Genomic DNA, 21,391 nt, shown 5'->3' on the forward strand with positions numbered 1-21,391 from the left:
CACAAAATATGCACACAAGGAAGTGGCAATCTTGGGGACCATTTTAAAATTCTGACATACATATTATTGTATGTGCATTAATTGTATGTGCAGTTCCCATTTTTTAAATTTATAAAATTTTAACTTTTAGTAGTGCAAAATAATACATAAACAGTAGAACATGAATTTTGAATTTTCATCTTTTCCCAAGCTAATGCTATGTGGTGCTATGATCTTTTCTCTAGAGGATGGGCAGCAGCAGTGAAATGCAGCTCCCAGTCAGCTATCATTAGGATGAACTACTGATACCATACAGTGAACCGTATTGGTGAGCTATGATGTGTCTTAGGGTAAGTGTATTAAATTCATTTGCAATCTACAGTATTTTCAATGTATAGCAGGTCTACTGGTATATATTCCCACGGTACGTTGACAAATGTCTGTACTAATTTACATGTAGATCTAATCCTTTGAAAAGAGAAAGTTTTTACTCTGCATTCAGTATGTATGTGACCAGACATGCTAATATGAGAAATGCTACAAACTCATTTAGCAGTACAGAACTGGTTGGGTGTTAGTCACCTTTCTGTCACTGTGACAAAATATCTGACACCAACATCTAAAAGAAGGAAATATTTATTTTTGGCTCAAGGTTTCAGTCTGTGGTTGGCTGAGTCCATTGTTGTGGGTGTAACGAGAGGTGGAGACTCATGAAAAAAGAGCAGGGTAGAGGAAACGCCCTGTCTTCATGGCAGCTGGGAAAACTGGAGAGAAAAAGAGCCAGGAAGAAGGGGCTGGAGCCCCCCACAACTTGCTTTTTTTTCCTTTTTCTTTTTTAGAAAGGCAACACTTTGTGTTTCCTTCACTTTTCAAGAAAGTCATCAAATATGACCTTATCCATGAGTTAATCTACTAAACATACAGCCCTTGTGATCCAGTCACTTCCCAAGCCCATCCCCAGCCAAGCCTTCAACAGCACAAATCTTCTGGGAGGTATTTTGGATCCCAAATACAAGTGGGAAAGTTCTCTGAGAAGGAAAAGTAAGGAGAACGCCTCAGGTAAAATACAGGGGCTCACTAATTCACGTTATTAATTCAGTTTTTAAAAATATGTTAATGAATGCAGCAAATGACTATGCAAAGCAACAATAAAAATACTCAAAACAATCTAGGAAATTGGAGTATGTATTAGATGCTATAGAAAAATTATTGCTTTGTGAGGCTTAACGACAGCACTGAGAACTGTAAAAAGATATTTAAAGTTTTTAGAAATCTACTCAGAAGTATGTAGAAGAGAAGCGATGGCTGGAACTTGAATTAGAATAATGTGCGTGTTTGTAGGGGAACAGGAGAACAGAATAAATGAAGTGCAAATTCTTGGTAATTATTGATCTTGTGATAACTATATTTAAAATGTATTATTTTATCCAAATTTGTATATTTTAAAAGTTATTCCTAGTAATAGAGGTTAAAATGGGATTTGGGCTGCTCAAATGTAAAGTATTTAGGCATTTCTGCCCTTGAATGTCTTTGTATGAACTAAAGGAATAAGGTAGTAAGGCACAATTTTCCTTCTATTTTGTAGTAAAAAGAGACTGTAATAATACATTATGAATATATTTAAAATAGGTAATATCTAGACCAATTTTAAAGTTACTTTAAAAAATTTAAAAGTCATATCTGAATTGATATTGAGTCCATAGGCATGGTATTAGTTTTGAATCAAATTTATTTTTCCTCCTCAGAATGCTTTCAGAATATTTTTTGAATTCATTTAATAAAGAATCTGAAAGTTTGTCCTTATTTATTCATAAATTCCTGGGTCTTCCTGCACATTGGAGCAAGAACATTAATGAATAACTGTCAGTGAAGAAGCTGCCCTTCTATAGAGAAATAACGTAGAGTGTTAAGGGACAACGGAAGTAGACAGATCATGGTCTACAGAAGAGCTAAAGAGTGACAGAAAAAATGCTCTTGTCTTGGCTTTGGTCCTCCTGTGAAAGTGCAGGTATCATTTGCTTTTACACACTCAACCAAACACCTCCGAGGGTTCCTGTGTCTTGGCTTCTGCTTCTTGTTTGACAGCTCATCCTGATTAATACATGCCGGCTGAGTAACACATGCCTTACGTGTCATTACTAAGTCTTCTCTACCTGCTTTTAGGAAGGAGACTTGATAAATTTACATTATAGGTTGAATTGTGCCCTCCCTCATATTTTGAAGTCCTAATCCAGTACTTTAAACTGTGATCTGTGGCAACAGGGACAATGTAGGTACAACTGGTTAAAGTGAGGTCAATAGGGTAAGTTCTAATGTGGCTACTGTTCTTTTTTCAAAATTCAGTTTATTGGTACCAATTTAGATATACATAATGATCATATTCATCATAGGGAATTTGTACCTGTACAAAATGTATCTTTTTTCCTCTCTTTTTCCTATTCTCATCCTCTCCCTTTAACCCCTCTTCCCCTCCTTATTTATAAAACTTCCTTCTTTTCTCATTTTTTCTTTTCCTTCCTTTGTTTCCCCTCTCCCTTCCCTAGTTCCTCTTTCCCTTGAATGATTTCTTCCTATTTCACAATATCTTTTATACATTTTCATTCTTATTTGCACTTCAGTTTCTCAAATCAGAGACACAATGTGATATTTAAACATTTCCCTGATTTATTTCACTTATGAGTATGGTCTTAAAGTCCACTCATTTAGCTATAAATGTCTGAAGTTTATCTTCCCTTATGGCTGAGTAATACTCCATTGTATAAAAAACCCAAGCCCTTTTTATCCACTCATCAGCTGATGGGCATTTGAGCTGTTTCCAAGATTTAGCTATTATAAACTATGCTGGTATATACACAGGTGTGCATATATCAGTGTGGTATGATGCTTTTAATTCTTTGGGAAGATACCCAGAAAGGAAATAGCTGGGTGAAATGAGACCTCTTGTCCTACTTTTTTGAGGAGTCTTCACACTGATTTCCACCATGGTTGCACCAGTCTACACTCTCACCAACAGTGGAGTTCATTTTTTCTCACATCCCTGCCAGCATTGTTTTTGGTTGATTTGCTGAAAAGAGCCAGTCTTTCTGGAGTGACATGAAATCTCAGTGTTTTAATTTGCATTTCTTCAATGACCAGTGATGTTGAATAGGCTTTCATACTATAGTTTCGAGACTGGGTAGTAGTTCAGGCTGGTCTTGAGTTCACTAGGTAGCCCAGGCTGGCCTTGAACTTTCAGTAATCCTCCTGCCTCAGCTTCCCAATTGCTGGGATGATAGGTATGTGCCATGCCCAGCAGTTTTCTATATATTTATTTGCTGTTTCTACTTCATCTGAGAAGTTCTTATAAATAGTGTTCTACATGAAGAGAAAGAGACACACTGAAGGAAGACTATGTGAAACCTCAGAAGGTGATCGCCTATAAGCCAAGGATAGAGGATTTAGAGAAACCAACCCTGTCAACACCTTAATTTTACACTTTTAGCCTTCAGGGTTATGAGACAAAAACTTTATGTTGTTTAAGCCACTCAGTCTATGGTACTTTATTTTGGCAGTTTTAGAAAATTAATAAACTACAAACAAATGTTAGATATCTTTTCATTGCACTGTCAAGTCTTTATCTTTCCCTGTTTAGTCTCTAAGTTTCTTAAACTGTATATCAGAAAATCAGTCAGCTTCTCCTGTTCAAACTGTGTCTACAAAATGCCAACAGATGTGACATTATCCTAGTTTTTTCTTTTGCGTAATCAATTCCAACCAAGTACAGAAAAAACTCAGTTTTTGGAGAAAATTACAAGACTTGGATCTCCTTTGTGGCCTTTTCTGACTTGGTAGTTTCTTCTTTTAGTTATTCTAATCGATTTTATTCTCTTCTTTACTTCTTTGTAATAAGGGGACTAGAAGATGGGTATTAAACATGAGATGATGATAGTAGCTGTATTGAGCTAGTGTGCTTGCTTAATAAAATTATTTTCATTAGCTTATACTTCTGAAGTATAGTGGGTGATAATAAAAAAGATGAGAAAAGCTTTCAGTAGACTATACAGAACTCTAAGTAAATCTTCTGTATAATATGAGTTTTGCTTTCATTACATGTAAGATTCTTTGGAAAATTCTTGAACTCTTCCAATGTTGAGTTTACTCATGTGCAGAATAGCCATAATTGATTGCTATGGTTTGTGTCTGGGTGTCTCCTGAAAGTGTCATGCAGTCATGGGTGCAGGCTTCTAGAGTTTTTGATTGATCCATGGCCCAATGCTGGGATTATGAGTGTGAGTGCTGCACCTGCCCTAGGGCAGGGAGCCCGCATACAGTACAAGGGAGGGAAAGAGGTTGCTTGCTGCCACTCCTCCCTTTTGCTCTTGTTGATTTTGCTGTCTTCCACTGCCACAAACTGTTGCCCTCTGCCATGTGCCACTCTGCCTTGGAGCCAGCCAAGTACGGATTGAAACATCCACAAACTGTGAGCTTAACAAACATTTCCTTTCTTAATTTTGGGCATTGGGTATTTTGTCTTAGTAATGAGAGAAAAGTAACCAAGACATTGATCATAATTATTGGATCTGTGAAGCCAAAGTTTGTATTTTACATTAGTGTAAACAACTATTCTTATAATGCTTCCTAGCATATTACTCAGCATATAGATAAATCATTTGCTTATGAAACTAAAAATTATGGAAAACAGTTATAAATTTGGGGAACTTAATTTACTCTTCTTCCAGAAGTCAGCTGAAGTTCAACAGACTGTATCAATTTATCATTGGTGATGGCAGGTTGGATTTTCTGAAGATGCTTCTGTAAATACATATCTGTTTTATGATGTGGCAGATACTAACCCCCCTGAAAAGTGGGCCGTATCTCCTCTGCCTGAGATTGTTCTCACCAGTGGAGCATGGTGGAAATGATGCTATGTGCCTATTGAGGCTATGTAGTAAAAAGTGTAATACCTGCCACCCCCATACCTTTCTCTATCTCCAAGCTATAAGGAAGCCAGGCTACACAGGCAGTCATGCAAAGATATCCCAGTCAACCACCCCGGTGAAGGCCTCAACCTGAAGCAGTCCAAGACACATGAGTAAACAAATCTTCACTTATTTCAAAGCCACAGCTTTCAAGTTCCAGCTGAGTCTCCAGATATAGTAGAGCTGAGCTGATCTCACTGGACCCCGTCATACTTTTTTATTCACAGAAACTGTAAGAGATTAGAAATGTTGATTGTGTTTTCAAGTATCAAGTTTTGGGGTGCTCTGTAATGTGCCAACAGATAACAAATGCAACAGTAAAGCTAACCTAGGTAAAAGAGAAATTTTTATGGATCCTGAATTAATGAATGTCGTCTTAGGGTCCAGATGCAGGGGCTACAGAACAGTTCTCTGACTCTGTGCCTCTCTGACAAGTGAAAGATAAATGGGTGAACGTCCTGTGTTTCAGGTGGGCAGGAGGGGGAGAGGGCAAATGGACTTGTTTTCAAGGAGCGATTGTTGTGTCTCATGTATTACAGGCTCTGCCCCACCTCAAATCAAGTAAGTCACTTCATAGCCAGGGGTGAATGCAACAAGTCATGCGGTACAAGTTCTACAGTTGTGAGCTGCTATAAAAGTATGAAAATGAGACAAGTGGTCACCAGTGGTGAAAATGTATCATTAAAAAGTAGAACAGGAAAATCAGATGATTATTTCAATCTCTAAGTGAATTTCCAAGTTTTAAATAAGAAAGTCAAATGTCTGTGTATGTATTTAACAATTTTAGCAGACACTGGTCCATAGCTTGGCTGTAATTTTCCCTTCTTTGTCTGACCTACTTCATGGTAAACGTCACTAGGTATGAAAATGAGGGGACTGATTAACATCAACAGTGGTAACTGGACCACGAGAACACATGCAGTGGTTTCAAGGGAAGAACTGGGGACAGAACTAATAATACTGAAATACTGAAAGATGGAATCTGGTTCTGAGTAATGAGGATGTGGTTTGTGAAATCATCCTATCTGCCCTAGCAGGGCTCAGACAACTTTTATTCATGGTAAAAATAAGCATGAAAAGTACCTGATGGCTCTTTTTAATCTGGTGCTATTTTAAAATTGTATGACAGCTTTAATACTTGCTCTTTTCTTTTGAGTGACTTCCTTGAGGATCTAATGCACAGATTCCTTCTTTCTTTTAGACTAAAAAAGACAATTTACTTTGCTTCCTATGTTTATACTGCTAAATTATCCATGTTTCTCACTACTTTCTGTCTGGAAAATTATATGCTTTTTCTTGATTTTAAATTTTGTTTTAATTTATATTCAAAGTTTTTATACTTACAGACCATCATTTTCCTATAAGATACATATTAATATCTTCAAAACCAGTTGGAAAACTGGACGGATATCCAGTTTAAAAATTTGGTAATATTCTTCAATTTACCTCTTGATAAATCTTCCACTTAAAATTCAAAGATCAACTATTTTTTGAACTCTACACTACACTTTCTTTTACAAATAAACATAAATATATAAGTTTTATGTTTAGGAAATCTTGTATTAAATAAAAGAAGTGTAGCAATCCCTCTAGCGGGAAGCACACCAAGAGAGATATCTGCAGCTGACCTTGTCTGGAGATAAATGTGCTCTCTTTTCTGTAAACTATTTCAAGCCCATTATTTTCAATCAAAACTTGTACTGGCCACTCCCGATTGCAAATGCACAACCTATCTAATGAACAGTGCTCTAAAAGACTACTGAAAAATTTTAAACAATTTCAGTTGTCTGTAAATGTTTCTGGTAGATTGTTAAAGCTGACATTAAGAACACTCCTTCAGAAATCTATGTGTTTGTCTCTCAGATATTTCCTTGATGGATGTGATATCAATTTTGTACATGTACCAACTCCCCACAAAGAATGTGAATGTTTTATACCACTCACATACTAATAAAACTGATAAAAATAATAAAAGTGGTAGATGCTTATAATTTTGTGTTGATTGCCACAGGATAAAAGTCTTTATATCTCCTGTTGGATAGAAGTGTCCAAAGAGAAAGAATGAGACAATATTAGAGCTTAGTATTTTTCCTGGATATTTTTGTGTAAACAAGGTTTAAATTGATGCCTTGGAATAGTTGAGAAAAACGTGTCATTGGCAATTGTCCTAGAAATACAAATAGTACGAGAACATGATGAAGGCATCCATTCACCTAAAGTAATCTCTAGGCACAAGAAAGAAAATAGGACATTTATTCTGTCTCACACTTTTTTCAGATCTGCAGCAGAGGAACTAAATCTCAGCAGGTTCTAAAAACAACTAGAATTGTGCTTACTCTTACTTATTCCTACTAGAATTTCTCTTATAAGAGAAAGAAGCATTTATCAATTTATAATACACATTCCTCCTTACAGTCTTTTTTTAAAAATTAATTGAACATTAAAAGTATTTTAAGAATTCAGGTTTGCCTACTTCAGTGTGCTGTAAAAATAGGAATATTTGGCATAGTTCAAAGCCTTATTAATTGTGCATGCAAGCATGTGTGTGTGCATGTGTGTGTGGTTATTAACCTGATATTTTTTGTTATGTGTTGAAAGAAATTTCTCAGGAGTAATTTTCTTTTAAAAAAACCTATACATTATGTTTACTCACTTATATTACATTCAACAAACCCATATAAGATCTAATAAAGGGGCTGGGGATTTAGCTCTGCGGCAAAGCGCCTGCCTGGCAAGAGCAAGGTCGTGAGTTCGGTTCCCGGTACCGGAGAAAAACCAAAAAAAAAAAAAAAAAAAATCTAATAAAGACAAGTTATTATTTGCTCATCAAACAACATACTTTATTTCAATCTTGTTTCAGTATATTAGATTTTGATATCTCCTGTGCTTATATCATACCCTTTGTTTCCTTTTGAGAAAACTGTAGCAAAGAGTAGTATAACCTTGGGACCACGGTGGGTTTATGTGTGTGTGTATGTGGTGGAGAGCCATAGTGATTGTTTGTGTGTAATTTGAGATACCAAAGACCAGATGGATATGAGTCAAATAACCAGTCAACCATTATAAACTGAAATAACCAAGAGGTGGCTTAATTTTATATTGCAGTCATATCTTTTTTTTTTTTTTTTTTGTTTTTCTCCGGTACTGGGAACCGAACTCACAACCTTGTGCTTGCCAGGCAGGCGCTTTTGGCTGCTGAGCTAAATCCCCAGCCCCCTGCAGTCATATCTAAGTACTGTTCAAGCTTCAAAACTTGTGAAACCCACTCCCAACTACAAATGCACAACCAATTACAAATGCACAACCTGTCTAATGAACAGTGCTCTAAAAGACCACTGAGAAATTATAAACAAATTCAGTTGTCTATAAATTCAGTGGTCTGTAGTTGTTGAATTTTGATGTTGTGTCAGTCTCATGGTAGCACGTAACAGTGCAGAAACTCCATGTATGTGTAGTTACAGTCCCCTACTTTTGTGCATTTTAAAGATTAGTTACAGGTTGCAAAAAGGTTAAGAGTGATATGTCTAAGTCAAGAGGCTTATTTTAGGCAGTAAAACCCTAGTATTTGACCAGTAAAATGAAAAAGTTCTAGGAAACTTTGGCAAATTATTTCCAGTTGCATTTTTCTTTTTGTGTCTGGAAAATTTCTACTGTCCTCATTGGTTTTGGCACTTGTCAGGAGTGAAGGACTTGGAATGAACAACAAAGACAAACATGTCTTAGTCACTTTCCTTTTGCTAGGACTCTTAAAAGAGAAGAAGTTTGTTTTGGCTGAAGTTTCAGAGGATTCAGTCTCTTGTTGCCTTCATCTGAAATCTGAGTGGAAGCCTCTATGACCCTGTAACTTTTCCACTCTGATTGCCTATTAAACCAGCACTGTGCAGCCGACACTCATCTGTTGCCATATCATAGACTTCCTTGGATCATGAATGAAGGGGCCTGAATGGCTGGGGATGAGTAAAAACTGTGAAATGATTTCTGGGGAACCAATTCCCTGAGTGGCCCTTCTCAAGCAGTGGACCAGGGATGCTTTTCTCAAATGAAAACTGGTATGGCTTGTGTCTAGATGTCCCCACAAAGCCTCGTGTTGTTGGTGGATCAGTCCACTGACTGAACTGGGACCACTGTAATCTCCATAGACTGGATACAATATAAGGGACAGAAAAAAGTTTATCTTCCCTTTTCTTAGCTTGTTTTTGCTGTCTTCTGCTGCCATGAAATATTTCTTCTCTGGGGTGCCCCTCTGCTAGGCTATTCTGCCTCAGAGCCAACCAGCTGTGGATTGAAAACCTTTACAAATTATGGGATAAATAAATCTTCCTTTACCTTTAGGCGTCAAATATTTTGTTTGAGCAATGAGAGAAGTAACTAAGAAAGAAGCTTTTTAGCTTTGCACACTTGTTCTTGTTAAAGGTGGGGTATTTCAGATTACTGAGATTCCTTGAAGCCATCTTTCCTACTGTTATGCCACAAAAAAGTATTGGCTTATTTTTAATGTTGATCTTTTGAGCAGACCTACTCTTCATGTATTCAACTTGGCAGACTCTTTCTTTCTGATGAACTGCACACTTTCACATCTTAGTTTTACTCCATTTTCTATGTAGATCTACCTAAAAGGATCCAGTAGTACCCATTCCACAACCTGAGATTTGAAATATCCTCCACCAGATTAATTAGTCCACCACCCTTAATTTCAATATCCAAGAAAAACCTCAGGACATGAACAAAATGAAGATGAAGATTCTACCAGGTTGTAGCATAAATAACCCCTTATTCCACTGCTAATGGAGTATGTTCCCAACTGAGACCCCCTATGCCTGACCTATATTGCCCATATTCTTATTAATAGTTTGGTCTCTCAAATCTGACCAGAATCTCTCAGCAATCTCTGCTTATTCTTAAAGCTTTCTAGGTCTTCTAGCAAGCATCTCCAAGCCTTTACAAATGCTTCTTGGAAACTAGTTCCAAAAGTTTCTGAACTAGGTGGTCATTTATAGTCACAGCAAAAAACCTACTCCTCTTACCAATTTTTGTTTTGGTTACTTTTTTGTCACTGGAGCAAAATATCTGACAACCAAAAATTAAAAGATGAGAGGCTTATTATGGCATGGAGAATGGCTACAGTTCAGGAAACATGTGCAATCCATGGCAGCCAGGAAGTAGAGAGTGAAGTCAGAAGCTGGGATCAGGAACACATCTTTCTAGGTCACCCCTCCAACAACCCTCTCTGACTCAACCCCACCTCTCACATCACATTCAGCTCCTAAATTCACCAGTGGATGAGTCCACTGATCAGTACAGTGCCTCATGGTCCCGTCACCTTTCAAACACATGAGATTTAAAGTATATTTTAGGTCTAAACCATAATGTATGTAACTGTATTCTTAATATATGCACAAACAGCAAATGAATTTATTCTGCAAAAATATTGTAAAAACTAGACCTAAGCATAAGTAGTGGATAGCAGAAGTTATTAAGAAGCTAAAAATAATTTTGAGGCAACATATTTTGCAAATTTTAATTGAGAAAATATATTCTTTGTTTAGTAATCAAATTTCTACATTTGGAAAGAAATGATGTGCTTAGAGCTCACTATTCTAGTGAACTCACTTGCTTAGAAGATTCGCTGTCTCCCTTGTGGTGCTTGAAATACTTTTGGCCTCACCTCTTTACTCTTCATATTATGACATAGATGTGCGTGGAGAAAAGAAACCATAAATATTTCAGTTGCTTCAGGCTTTGTCACAGCATAGATTTATCTCAAATAAAAAAGACAATAGCAGTCAGTTTTCTTCATAAAGTATGGTCTAACAAATGAGTAACTTAATGATTAAGTCAGATCAACTTTTAGATGCTTGGTTGGTAGGCAAATAAAAATACACCAGTTAACAAGAAAATACCGATTGAATGACTGTATACCAAATAACAAAACTTGAATAATGCATGGGTTAGAGAAAGCAGGAGGGAGTATGTATAAATTGTAAGCACATAGTACATTTGAACAAAAGGAAAATTCCTGTGTATTTACAAAGGCTTCTGTTTTACCTTCAAAGATTTTCCATCCTAGAGAGCTACAAATAGGCAAAAGAATTGTTATTTTAATATATTCTTTTTCATTTCCTTGAAAATTTCATTTTGAAGGACACTCTATTTGCATTCTTAATTATATCATGACCAAAAATATTATTACTCCCATTAGTTAAACAGTTAATTTAAAGAAATGATCAAAGATATACAAGTTAGAGAAAGGAATGACTTGAATTAAGATGTGGGCAATTTTAATCAAGACATGCTATATTCAGTAAACTCCATAAGATCAGTGAAGGGAAAAATGTATTAAGGTTAATCAGTTTTGAATAAATGTAACTAGTAGATAATGTGCCCTGATTTTTTTCACTGTGACAGGTGTAATAAGCACAATCACTGTTCATCTATATTTCACTAAGCATAAATGCAAATTTCCCATTTTCACAGAAGAGAGAATTTTATTACATTATATTGATTTAGAAATAATTCATTAACCTCTACTCCTTCTTTTTCTTTACATATCAATCTGTCTCTATTCAAAGCTTTATCTCCATTTTTCAAATGGTTACTGTGAAATGTCTTATACAGTAAGCTATTAAAAGACTTTCTTTTATACATTCAGCTTTGTCATTCTTGGCATAAGACCAGTATTGTTTTCTTTATATTTTTTGGATATTGCTTTGATGTTGAGAAATACTTATTTTATTTCTTGAATTTGAGCAATGTTATATTTGAACAATGCAAAATAGTGAACCAGTTTTTGGAAAAGAAAATGATATTTTCTTTTTGTCAAACCAGGACAGTACAAAGTAAATGCAGGTGGTGGGCATGAGTCTATTACATTAGATCAGTGGCTTTCACACAGGGTTAGGATGTGGGAAAGTGGTTATTATCCAGTGCTACCCTTAACAGCATTGGATATTTGGCAATATCTGGAGACTTTCATTATTGTGTTGACTGAGCAGGTGAGAATTGTTACTGATAAAGAGAAACTGATTTACAGGATGCTGCTTAATAGATTACTAAGTACAGGGCATTTCCATATAGTGAAGAGTTGCCCAGCCCAAAATGTTAAAAGTGATCGAAATTTAGAAATCTTCGATTAGATGGTTTGCATTGAAGTTTAGAGTCCATTACTTCTCAAAATTGTAATACTGGACACAAAATACTTCCTCTAATCCTCACGTTTCCTTCTATAAGAGTTCAGTTGAACACTAAATTAATAAGCAGAGATTTATGCACAAGGATACATTCCTGAAGTTTTATTACAGTAGTAAACAGTAGAAAACAATCTAAATGTCTAGTGACAAAATTCATAGAATTAAGTATGACTATTTCATACATGTAAATGGAATATTATGTAGCATAACAGCTTGTATATTTTACAGGAGTGTTGGAGTCATATAGAAAGTGAAATATATTGTGGCATGGTACATATATAGAGAGATATATTAGAAAAATATACCTGCAGTCTATTCTTAGATAATACAGCTGAAATCATGTTATTTCTGACCATTCTGGAGTGAATATGCATTTTTATTGATAAAAATGGGAATGGCATTTCTAAACAGTATGAATAGCAAGACTTGCTGTGAGACAGAAGACAAGCATAGATGGTTGAGAACAAAACTTAGTTCTTGACACATGGGATGAGCAATCTTTGCTACACAGTTGTGTACAACTTTGGACCACAATTTTTCTTATTTGTAAATGTCATGCTTCCTTTGAATTGTTGGTTTGAAGATTAAATGATATTGTTTGGTGAGACTTAGGTCTCTCCACCTTTCCTTCATATTTAATTCATTATTTTGAGGATGTTTGAAGGTGCTTCCTTCTTCCTATACTCTCTACAGTGACTCACAGAGGTCATAGGTTCTTGCAGTGAGAAACACACTTGGTGATTTGTGGCTGAGCGGGCAAACGAGTTAAAGCCACATTCCTATCTCCACCACTCTGCTGGCTCACCTTCAGAAGTCATTTCAATTAGTTTCAGTTTCACTCATAGCTATTAGTTGAATGTTTGTTTATTTGATAAACACAAATACGAATAAGGGAAGATCTCTCTTTATCAAAATCTCATACCCTGGAGGGTGAATATAAGAAACTCTAGCACACAATTATGAAGAAAGGTACAAGCCATGAAGTTAGGGTGACAGACCAATTGAGGGATGCCAACATTTTGTACAACTGAAAGTTGTAGCTAGTATATCTTTCAAGAGGACAATAAATGAATGGTTGGAAGGAGGAATATTCCAGGTATCCTTTCATATCACTCAGTCAGATTGGTAGCTTAGAATTGAGGTTTCTTCACCAAAACTAAAACTCTAGTGTGGATGGCATATAGCGGAATGAACAAGAAAAGTGAGAGGTAATCTGAAAAAGATAATCTGGAGAAAATTAGTTGGAACCAAGCTAAACAAACCAAGTTTTATTCTGTGCACAATGGAGAGCCTTCTTAATGGAGAAATGATTAAAAATAAACTGATTATTGAGGACCTGTAGGCAAATTTGAAGCCCATTTCACATTACCAAGAGGAAGACTAACTTACTACTACTTATGGTCCTTGAAACAAAACACATAAGAAGTGAGGACTTTTGTAACTAATTAGAATTGAGGAATTTGGGTCAAAATTATTGACCACAAGGACAGTATTTTATGCCCTAGTCATGATAAATATTGATTGAAGGTATAATGATAATGATTGATTCCTGAATAAATTTATTATTTCTATCTCTAAAATGATCAGATAGAATTAATTTGTGGAAATCATCTATTATACAGTTGAGAAATAAATGATCAGACTTAAATTATTCATTTCAAATTTTCTGAAGGAAGAAATATGATTTTTGAGACACACTTTGGAGTATATATTTCATGTAGCCAATCTGTAGGATTTACTTTTGAGGAGATTACACTCTTGGCTTATAACATCCTGAGTAAATTCATTTTCAGAGAGAAGAAAATCCTACTTTAATGGTCGAAAAAATTGGTCCATACCAATTCTGACTTCACTGCTTATGTTATTAATTTTAAAGAACAGCCTGAAGAAGCAAATAAAAGGAGTTTGCTTATCTGACCAAGAATACACTAGACCAGGGGACCTGTCCGTATTCTTTTTGGATGATTTTGTGGAATATGTTGGCCTATTACCAAAATACATCTTTTAAGAATTATACTTCTTTTAAAGCAAGGGTTTGCAGTCCATTTCCAAGTCTTAGGTGATTTAAATTACATGATTTCTCTGTGCATTTCAAATAAGGTTTTTAATATTTTAGTTTTAAGTAATAAAATGCCATTCAAGTGTGTAATTTATTACTAAGCCCATTAATATTTATAGCCAAAAATGATTTTCCTGAATGGTGGAAAAAACCACTCAAGATCATTTCTTGTCCAGAAAAAAAGCAACAACAATAAAAAATCCTATGACAGAAATACATTGAACAAATACTTTTTCTTAGCTGAATAGCATAAACTTTTCATTAAATTATTTTCTATAGGATTCTACACTTCAATTCCTAAGTTTAACTGATATATTATGTATTTGGAAATATTTATGGAGTTGTGTAGCACTCTAACATTGGAAACTTTCTTTGGAAAGGAACAATTTAATTCAGTGAACATACCCTTTTATCTATTTAAGTATGTGTTTGTGACGCTCACTGATCACAGCCATTAATTTATTCTGTCAATAAATCTTTTTTCAAACCCTAATATGTATGAGATACTATTCTAGGCACTGAAAATACAGTAATGGAAAGTCAAACCATCAATTTAAATGTTCTTATGTAGCTTTAAATATTCTTTCTGTTTCAGTGAAAATCAGAAAGAATTTGTTTTAACTTATTTTAAGGAATGAAAGATACAACATATCTTTTATGGGTATAATTCATTCTCAGATTTTGTAAACTTCCAGTAAGTTTCTACTGTGTTCAAGGACTGTGCTCCACCATGCAGATGCTGCAAGGAAAGACACAAGAATCAGTACTTTGGAGAAGTGAGGGTCATTCCTTTATTTCTATTCCCCCTCTGGGGCTCTATCTCCCACTTGACTTTCAAGAGCAGCTAATCTGGTCCTATCTCTGATTTCAATGGTTAAAACTCCAAATCTAGCATGAATTAAGTATGAAACCACTGTCAAAGTCAGTTCCTTGAATAATTATTTTATCAGGTCATTTTCTACTTGAAAATCTTTAACATCCAATTATTTTCTATGAGGTCTAGGCTGAGTGTTAAAATCTGGTGGCAGTTTATATGAATCTGTGAAGAAGAATCATGCCAAATAAGATATTAATTTAGTAACACAACCTAAAAATTTGACAGGAAGGCTGAGGAAATGAAGGTATGAGGCACAGCTACAGCATGACTGGGTCTCTCTGTAGCTTTTCTGCCTGTTGAAGTGAACCTTGTAGGAGACCAGTGGGAGAGGCCAGTGGAAGGCTCTTTCAGGTGTGTGTGTGTGTGTGTGTGTGTGTGTGTGTGTGTAGGGTTTGGCATGTCTGCTAGCAGAGCTGGCAGAGCTGACAGGTGGGAAAAAGAGCTGGACGTAGAGTGAAGGAGAGTAAGGATTCACACTGCCTCCCACTTTTAGGGATCATTAGAAAGAAGCAGCTGCTAACTCATTTTCTTCTTCCAAACTTACCAAGAAAACTTTTCGGTAAACTTTAACCTAAAGCTATAAAAGCAGAGAATTCTGTGAAGTTTAGTTGCAGGCTTGTCAAGTTGACATAGTACAAAGTCTTCACTTTTGACAACACTATCAGTCTTATCTCTTCTAATCTCCCAGTATCAGATAACTGTTTTCTTCTCTCACACTGATTTCTTCACTTCATTTTATAGTCAGCAGACTCTTCCTACCGCTGGGCTTTGTTAATGTCATGTGGTGTATCTACAATACTTATCTGTATTCTCTCTGGCAATCCAATTAGGCCTCAGTTTATAGCAGCTTTGGCTCTCCTCCTTGGCAGTTTTGATAACATTTGTGCATGTAATCTGCATTTGAAATTCTCTCTTCCAGGAATTTGAAAAGGCTGTCCAATTTTGAGAAATAGATGATTAACACAGCAAAGAATAGATTTATCCAAAGGAAAAGTTTGTTAATATTACTAAGGTTACTGTTAAGTTCATTGACCTTGATAAGAATGGTTGTGATCAAATGTTGGGATGAGCAGAGTTGCGTAGATTATGGATTACAGCAGTAACCTAAAATGGGAGAATAAAGCATAAGCCGCATGGACTGTTCAGTTGTCCTGTTTTTATGAAAAAAAGTTACTGATACCTACAAGTTAAAGAAGGATAGCTTTACTGGGCTTATGATTTCAGAGTTAGCTGGCTCCAAGACAGAAACATCATGGCAGAAGGGCTTGGTGAAAGAAACCTGCTGTCCTGGGAAGGTTTCATGGCTGATGGGAAACAGAGCATGGTAATAGTATCAGAAAGGAAGTATCCAGAGACCGAATGTTGACCCAAGGTCATGCCTCCAGAATCTATCCAGCAGACCCATAAGTGTGCTTTCCCTATACCCTAGGTGACTCCCAAACCCATTATGCTGACAATTGAGCTGAACCATCACACTGGGTAAGTGTGTCATATTTTTAAATATGGTGGTCTTACACATGCAGATGGATGGAGAATAAATGGGAAGTTCACCAAATTGCAAGGAAAAGGAAAAACAATGGAAACCAGGTTTGTCACAGAGCCAGAAGGAAGGGTTGTGAGAAAAACAGTGGATTATACTTAGTTAAGCTGTTTTTTGAAAAGTTATAAAAGAGAAAATTTCTGTTTTCACTTTTCAATATGACCTCCTATTGATATCTGTGAAAACAAAGATAATAAAGTGCCAGATGTTGTTATATTGTTTGACTCATACCAGCCTCTGTTATAAGTTCTTTCCATATGTTAAGTAGTAATCTTCCCATCCTCCAGAGAACTCACTACTATCTCTATTTTTACAAACAGAGAAATGTTATGAAAAGAATTTTATTTTTTGAACACACTATCATAGCTAGTAAAGCATTAGATGGAATTTGAAGTCAGTGTCTGACTTCAGAATCTGTGCTTTTTACCACTGCATTGTGTTCTCTCTCTGTTTAACAGACATTTAATTTGTGTCATTCATAAAAGTAATTTTATGTCTCTTTTGACTATCAATAAATATTGTAAATTTTAAACAGTTAGAAGCATCAATCCACTAACCTGGAAAGTCAGAAGAGAGTTCCTTCTGTCTTTCTACTCTCATGTTCATTTTTTGTATCTTATGTACCCTTTTGCTTGTTGTTATGGTGTCTAGATATCCCCCAAAGCCTCATGCACTTTTAGATGGAGCTTTTTTGGATGTAGATGAATCTAGAGTTTGTGACTGATGAATGGTTCCATTCTGGGATTAAGGATGTTGGGTTTAAGGGTGGTTGATTGTTAGATCATTGCTCTGATCATATTGGCACCAACCTGATCTTAGTAGTCAGGATCAGTTAAAAGGGACAGAAAGAGGCTTTTTTCTTCCTTTTGTTCTGTCTTCTGCCACTTGCCATGTGCCACCCTGCCTTAGAGCCTGCTGATTTTGGACTGGAACCTCTACAAACTGGGTGCTAAATAAACCTTTCCTCCTTTAACGTTGGGTGTCAGATATTTTGTCTCAGCAAGGAGAGAAAAGTAACTATGACACTTCAATGCATCAAACTAGAGCAGCAAAGTTTGCTTCACAGACCAGGAGCATCAGTATAACGAGGTCACTGGTTAGAAATGCAAAACCTGAGGCCTTCTGTTCCTTACTCCTTTACTAGAAGGAGATGAATGTGTGCATCAAAGGTTGAGAAAACCTGCTATACATCATCTTCCAGAATAAAAGGTCCTCACAAGCCAGGCCTAGAACACCTTCTCAGCATCTTCACAGGCTATGTCCATCTCTGACTCAAGTCACTGCTCTAGAAGCCCACCAGACTTTACATCATATCATCTGGAGAACTTAAAACATTAGGTTCTTGAAGACACTCTAGATTTATTCAATCAGTACCTCTTGGGAAGCAGAATTAAAATATTTAAAAGAACCTCGAGTTTGTCTGAACTAATGTTAGAGTTGGACTCCTTGATCTAGACTGTAATGCTTTTTCATCCTCTTTCTAGAACTTGGAGGAGTTGTATGATACAGTCCCACTCATTCATCTGTCTGGCCATCTTCTCTCACAGGCTTCTCTCAGTCATGCAGATTAAATTGCTCTATTTTTCATCATATTCAACATGACTCTGTTATTTTCCTTTACCTGTTGTATTAACCTTTTTGTGTTTCTATCTGGCAACATGGGTAGATTTTTAAATAGATGATCTGTATATTTTTATTGAATGAATGAATGAATAACAGATATGTTACGGGCATACAGTAATATTTAGCAATAATTTAACTTCTTATTGTTGACAATGACTTTGCTATGTTTACGTTTTCTTCATGATAGAAATTTTATGGTGACATTCCTGCAGTTCATTGGAGAAGAAAGACTAAGAATTGGTTTATAGTATTGTGTTGGGCACATTTTTTATGGCAAACATTTCTAATATTTTAAACTGTGCATCACTAGAAAATACCTAAAGACAAGATTATCCCTTGAAATATATTTCATACCTAGTTTATCATATTAGAAACTAACCAATGCATTTAATTTGTTCTTATTTAGTTACAAAAATAGTATTGACCTAGTATTTTTGAACAGACCTATTTGTCCTTTTTCTTAGAGATGTTAAGAATGGCCTGATTGTTTAAGGTAATGAAAAGATGTATTTTGGAATTTTCTAAAGGAGAGTTACTTTAGAATGAGGAAAAAGCAGGACTATACTTTGACTTTCTTTGCTTTTATATATTTTTTGAAACATGGCCTTTTTATAGAATTAAAGGCATTAGAAACTTCAAAGGGTGACTCAGAGGAACTACATTTTTCAACTTCCACTTCTAAATCCTAAATTTAGACTTACCCTATGAAAGTAAAAAATTGAGTTTTCTGTGCATACAGCCAGTTTCTTGATTATTGAATTTATAATCTCTCCAACTATTTAATATAACAAAGTTAGCTAAAACAACTTGGAAATGAGGCCATCTGGTCATGAGATGACATGAACAAAAAAGAATAAAAATCATTCTTGCCATGTAAAATACAACTTCTTTGTTCTTAAAACATGGTTTACTACTGCTGGAATCAGTTGAAATTTCCACAACTTGTATAGATTCTATTTATCTTAAAGTTCACCTTATTTAACCTTGACTAACCCAATTGTAAAATAAAGTTGTCAATTTTAGACAACATAATCAAAGATATAATTATAGGAAAATATGTAAGCAAAATAAATCCTCTTTAAAGATAATAAGAGTAAATGTTTCCTTAACCTTAGAAACAAATATATCTATTGATTGGGCTGAAGATGTGGAACATTGCTTGTGGTAAATCTTCCTGACTACTCAACAGAATGAAATGTATGGCTGAAAATTTCAGTTACTAAGTTTAGGAGGAGGGTTTGTGCAAGGATGATGCTGAAATGTAAAACAAGCTTAAATATCACATGTTTTCTCTTATATGAGAAAGCCAAAATATAAAGAGCAGAATAAAAGATATACAATGGAATTGTACTACTAATTTCTATTGGTTTATTGAAGGGAACAGTTAATGTTTAATTGTTTGATCAATCTTGCATGCCTATATCTGGAAAACTGAGCAATTACTTTGAAGATACCAATATGTAATACAACAACCATTATTAAATTCCTGCCATCTTTTTTTGGAATTCTGTATCATTTTTATCATTTTTGTTATTTTATTTCAGTTCTTTTCTCCTTAAAATAAAAAAAGAAATATGAAAAAGTTATATAATGGAATGTAGGGAGATAGCTTTCAAATGGGAAAGGGAACATGATATAGAGGGAGGGGGAGCTAGGGAAGAGAGAGAAGATAAGAAAAAGAATTAGAGATAAATGTAAAGTGTTTGTAAATGAGAAAAGGACTAAGTTGAAAGGAGCAGTAGGGAGGGAAAGGGTAGGAGATGGAGAAAATTAAGATGTGTATGTACATGTACCAGCTCCCCATGATAAATGTAATCATGATGTACTGTAAACTGCACTTATAAAATTTTAAAAATTAGACTTCATTAATAGAATGTTTAAAATTGTTCACTTCATATAAATAGAATTGTATATTTAGCTCACTTCAACATATGATTACATTCAGAATTGTAGGAGTCAAAAAAACAGGGAATTTAGAGACACTACATAGGAAGATGATTTTATAGTATTAAAAATGAAATTAGTAAAATACAGATGGAAATTTAGCTCAGAGGTGCAGTACCTTCATGGCAAGTGTGAGGTCCTGAGTTTGATTTCCAGTACCCACCAAATAAAATAAAATAAAATAAAATAAAATAAAATAATGAAGTGAAGTTTTTTGAGACAAACTATGTAGCTCAAGTTGGCCTTGGACTCACTATGTAACCAGGCTCGTCTCAAATTCACAGTGATTCTCTTGCTTCAGGCTCCCAAGTGCTGGGATTACAGGCGTGGGACAGCATGTCCAGCTAAGAACTTTGAATATCTTATATATGTTTTCCACCAAGTAAACTAGTCAGTGGTTTGAATCAACCAAATTTAGTGTTATATGAAGAAGAGTCTTTTTTAAAATCCAGAAACATATAGGTTAGAGGCAAGAAAAACAAAACAAAACAAATCACCTCACCAATCAAATCATACCAGCTTTTAATATTGTCATTTTCATTTCTAGTTCCCCACAAGAGCTATTTCAAATTTATTTTTTGAAACTGGTCCAGTTTGCTTTCCTTGGTGACATTCAACTCCATACCTTCAAATACTATTTGCATATATGTTGATGACTTAAGGCTAATTCTTTACCAGATTTCTCACCTGAGGTAGCAGTTCCTATCTCCAACAGCACTTTGGGCATCTGTAATTGTTTATCCCATAATCAAGTGTACTCTCCACAAGCCCACAGCAACGCCATTGCTCTACATTTTTTCCTGGAGTGTTCTCTCCAGCCTTCCCCTTGGCCTTTTCAGTTCACTGCTGAAGACCCAGCTTTGCTAGGAAAGCCTCCATGCCTTCAGCAAGGGAGTACTTCTGAAGGAGCAAATTGGCAGATGAAAAATGGTTCCCAAATGAATAATAGCTTAAAATACTTTCATTTGCTGGTGATTTTTTTAAGAACCTACAAAGAAATTTCTTTGTAGGTTCTTAAAAAAATCACTTGTCTGTGTTCCTTGTGGAGTAGGACCTCGAGATGTGTAGCTCAGGTCACATTACCTCTGGAGCTGGGGTAGCAACCACAGCTTTATTTCAGTGATGTGTGTGATCAAGAGTTTCTTTTTTTTTTTTTTTTTGGTACCGGGAACCGAACCCACAACCTTGCACTTGCCAGGCAGGCTTCCATGTTAATTGAATTTA

The 21,391-nt window shown here is 35.5% G+C and overlaps 1 long non-coding RNA gene across 2 annotated transcripts in view; it reads left to right on the plus strand.

The window, feature by feature from the left end:
- Positions 1 to 21,391, plus strand: part of LOC102004017 — a 37,523-nt gene that overhangs the window by 2,708 nt on the left and 13,424 nt on the right. For both annotated transcript variants that reach the window (XR_262282.1, XR_001235489.1), the window contains exon 2: positions 225 to 329. This is a non-coding gene — a long non-coding RNA (uncharacterized LOC102004017). The remainder of the gene's footprint in view (positions 1 to 224; positions 330 to 21,391) is intronic.

This window comes from Chinchilla lanigera, unplaced genomic scaffold, assembly GCF_000276665.1.
Source record: "Chinchilla lanigera isolate Chin_1 unplaced genomic scaffold, ChiLan1.0 scaffold00043, whole genome shotgun sequence".
Classification (NCBI taxonomy): Eukaryota; Metazoa; Chordata; class Mammalia; order Rodentia; family Chinchillidae; genus Chinchilla; species Chinchilla lanigera.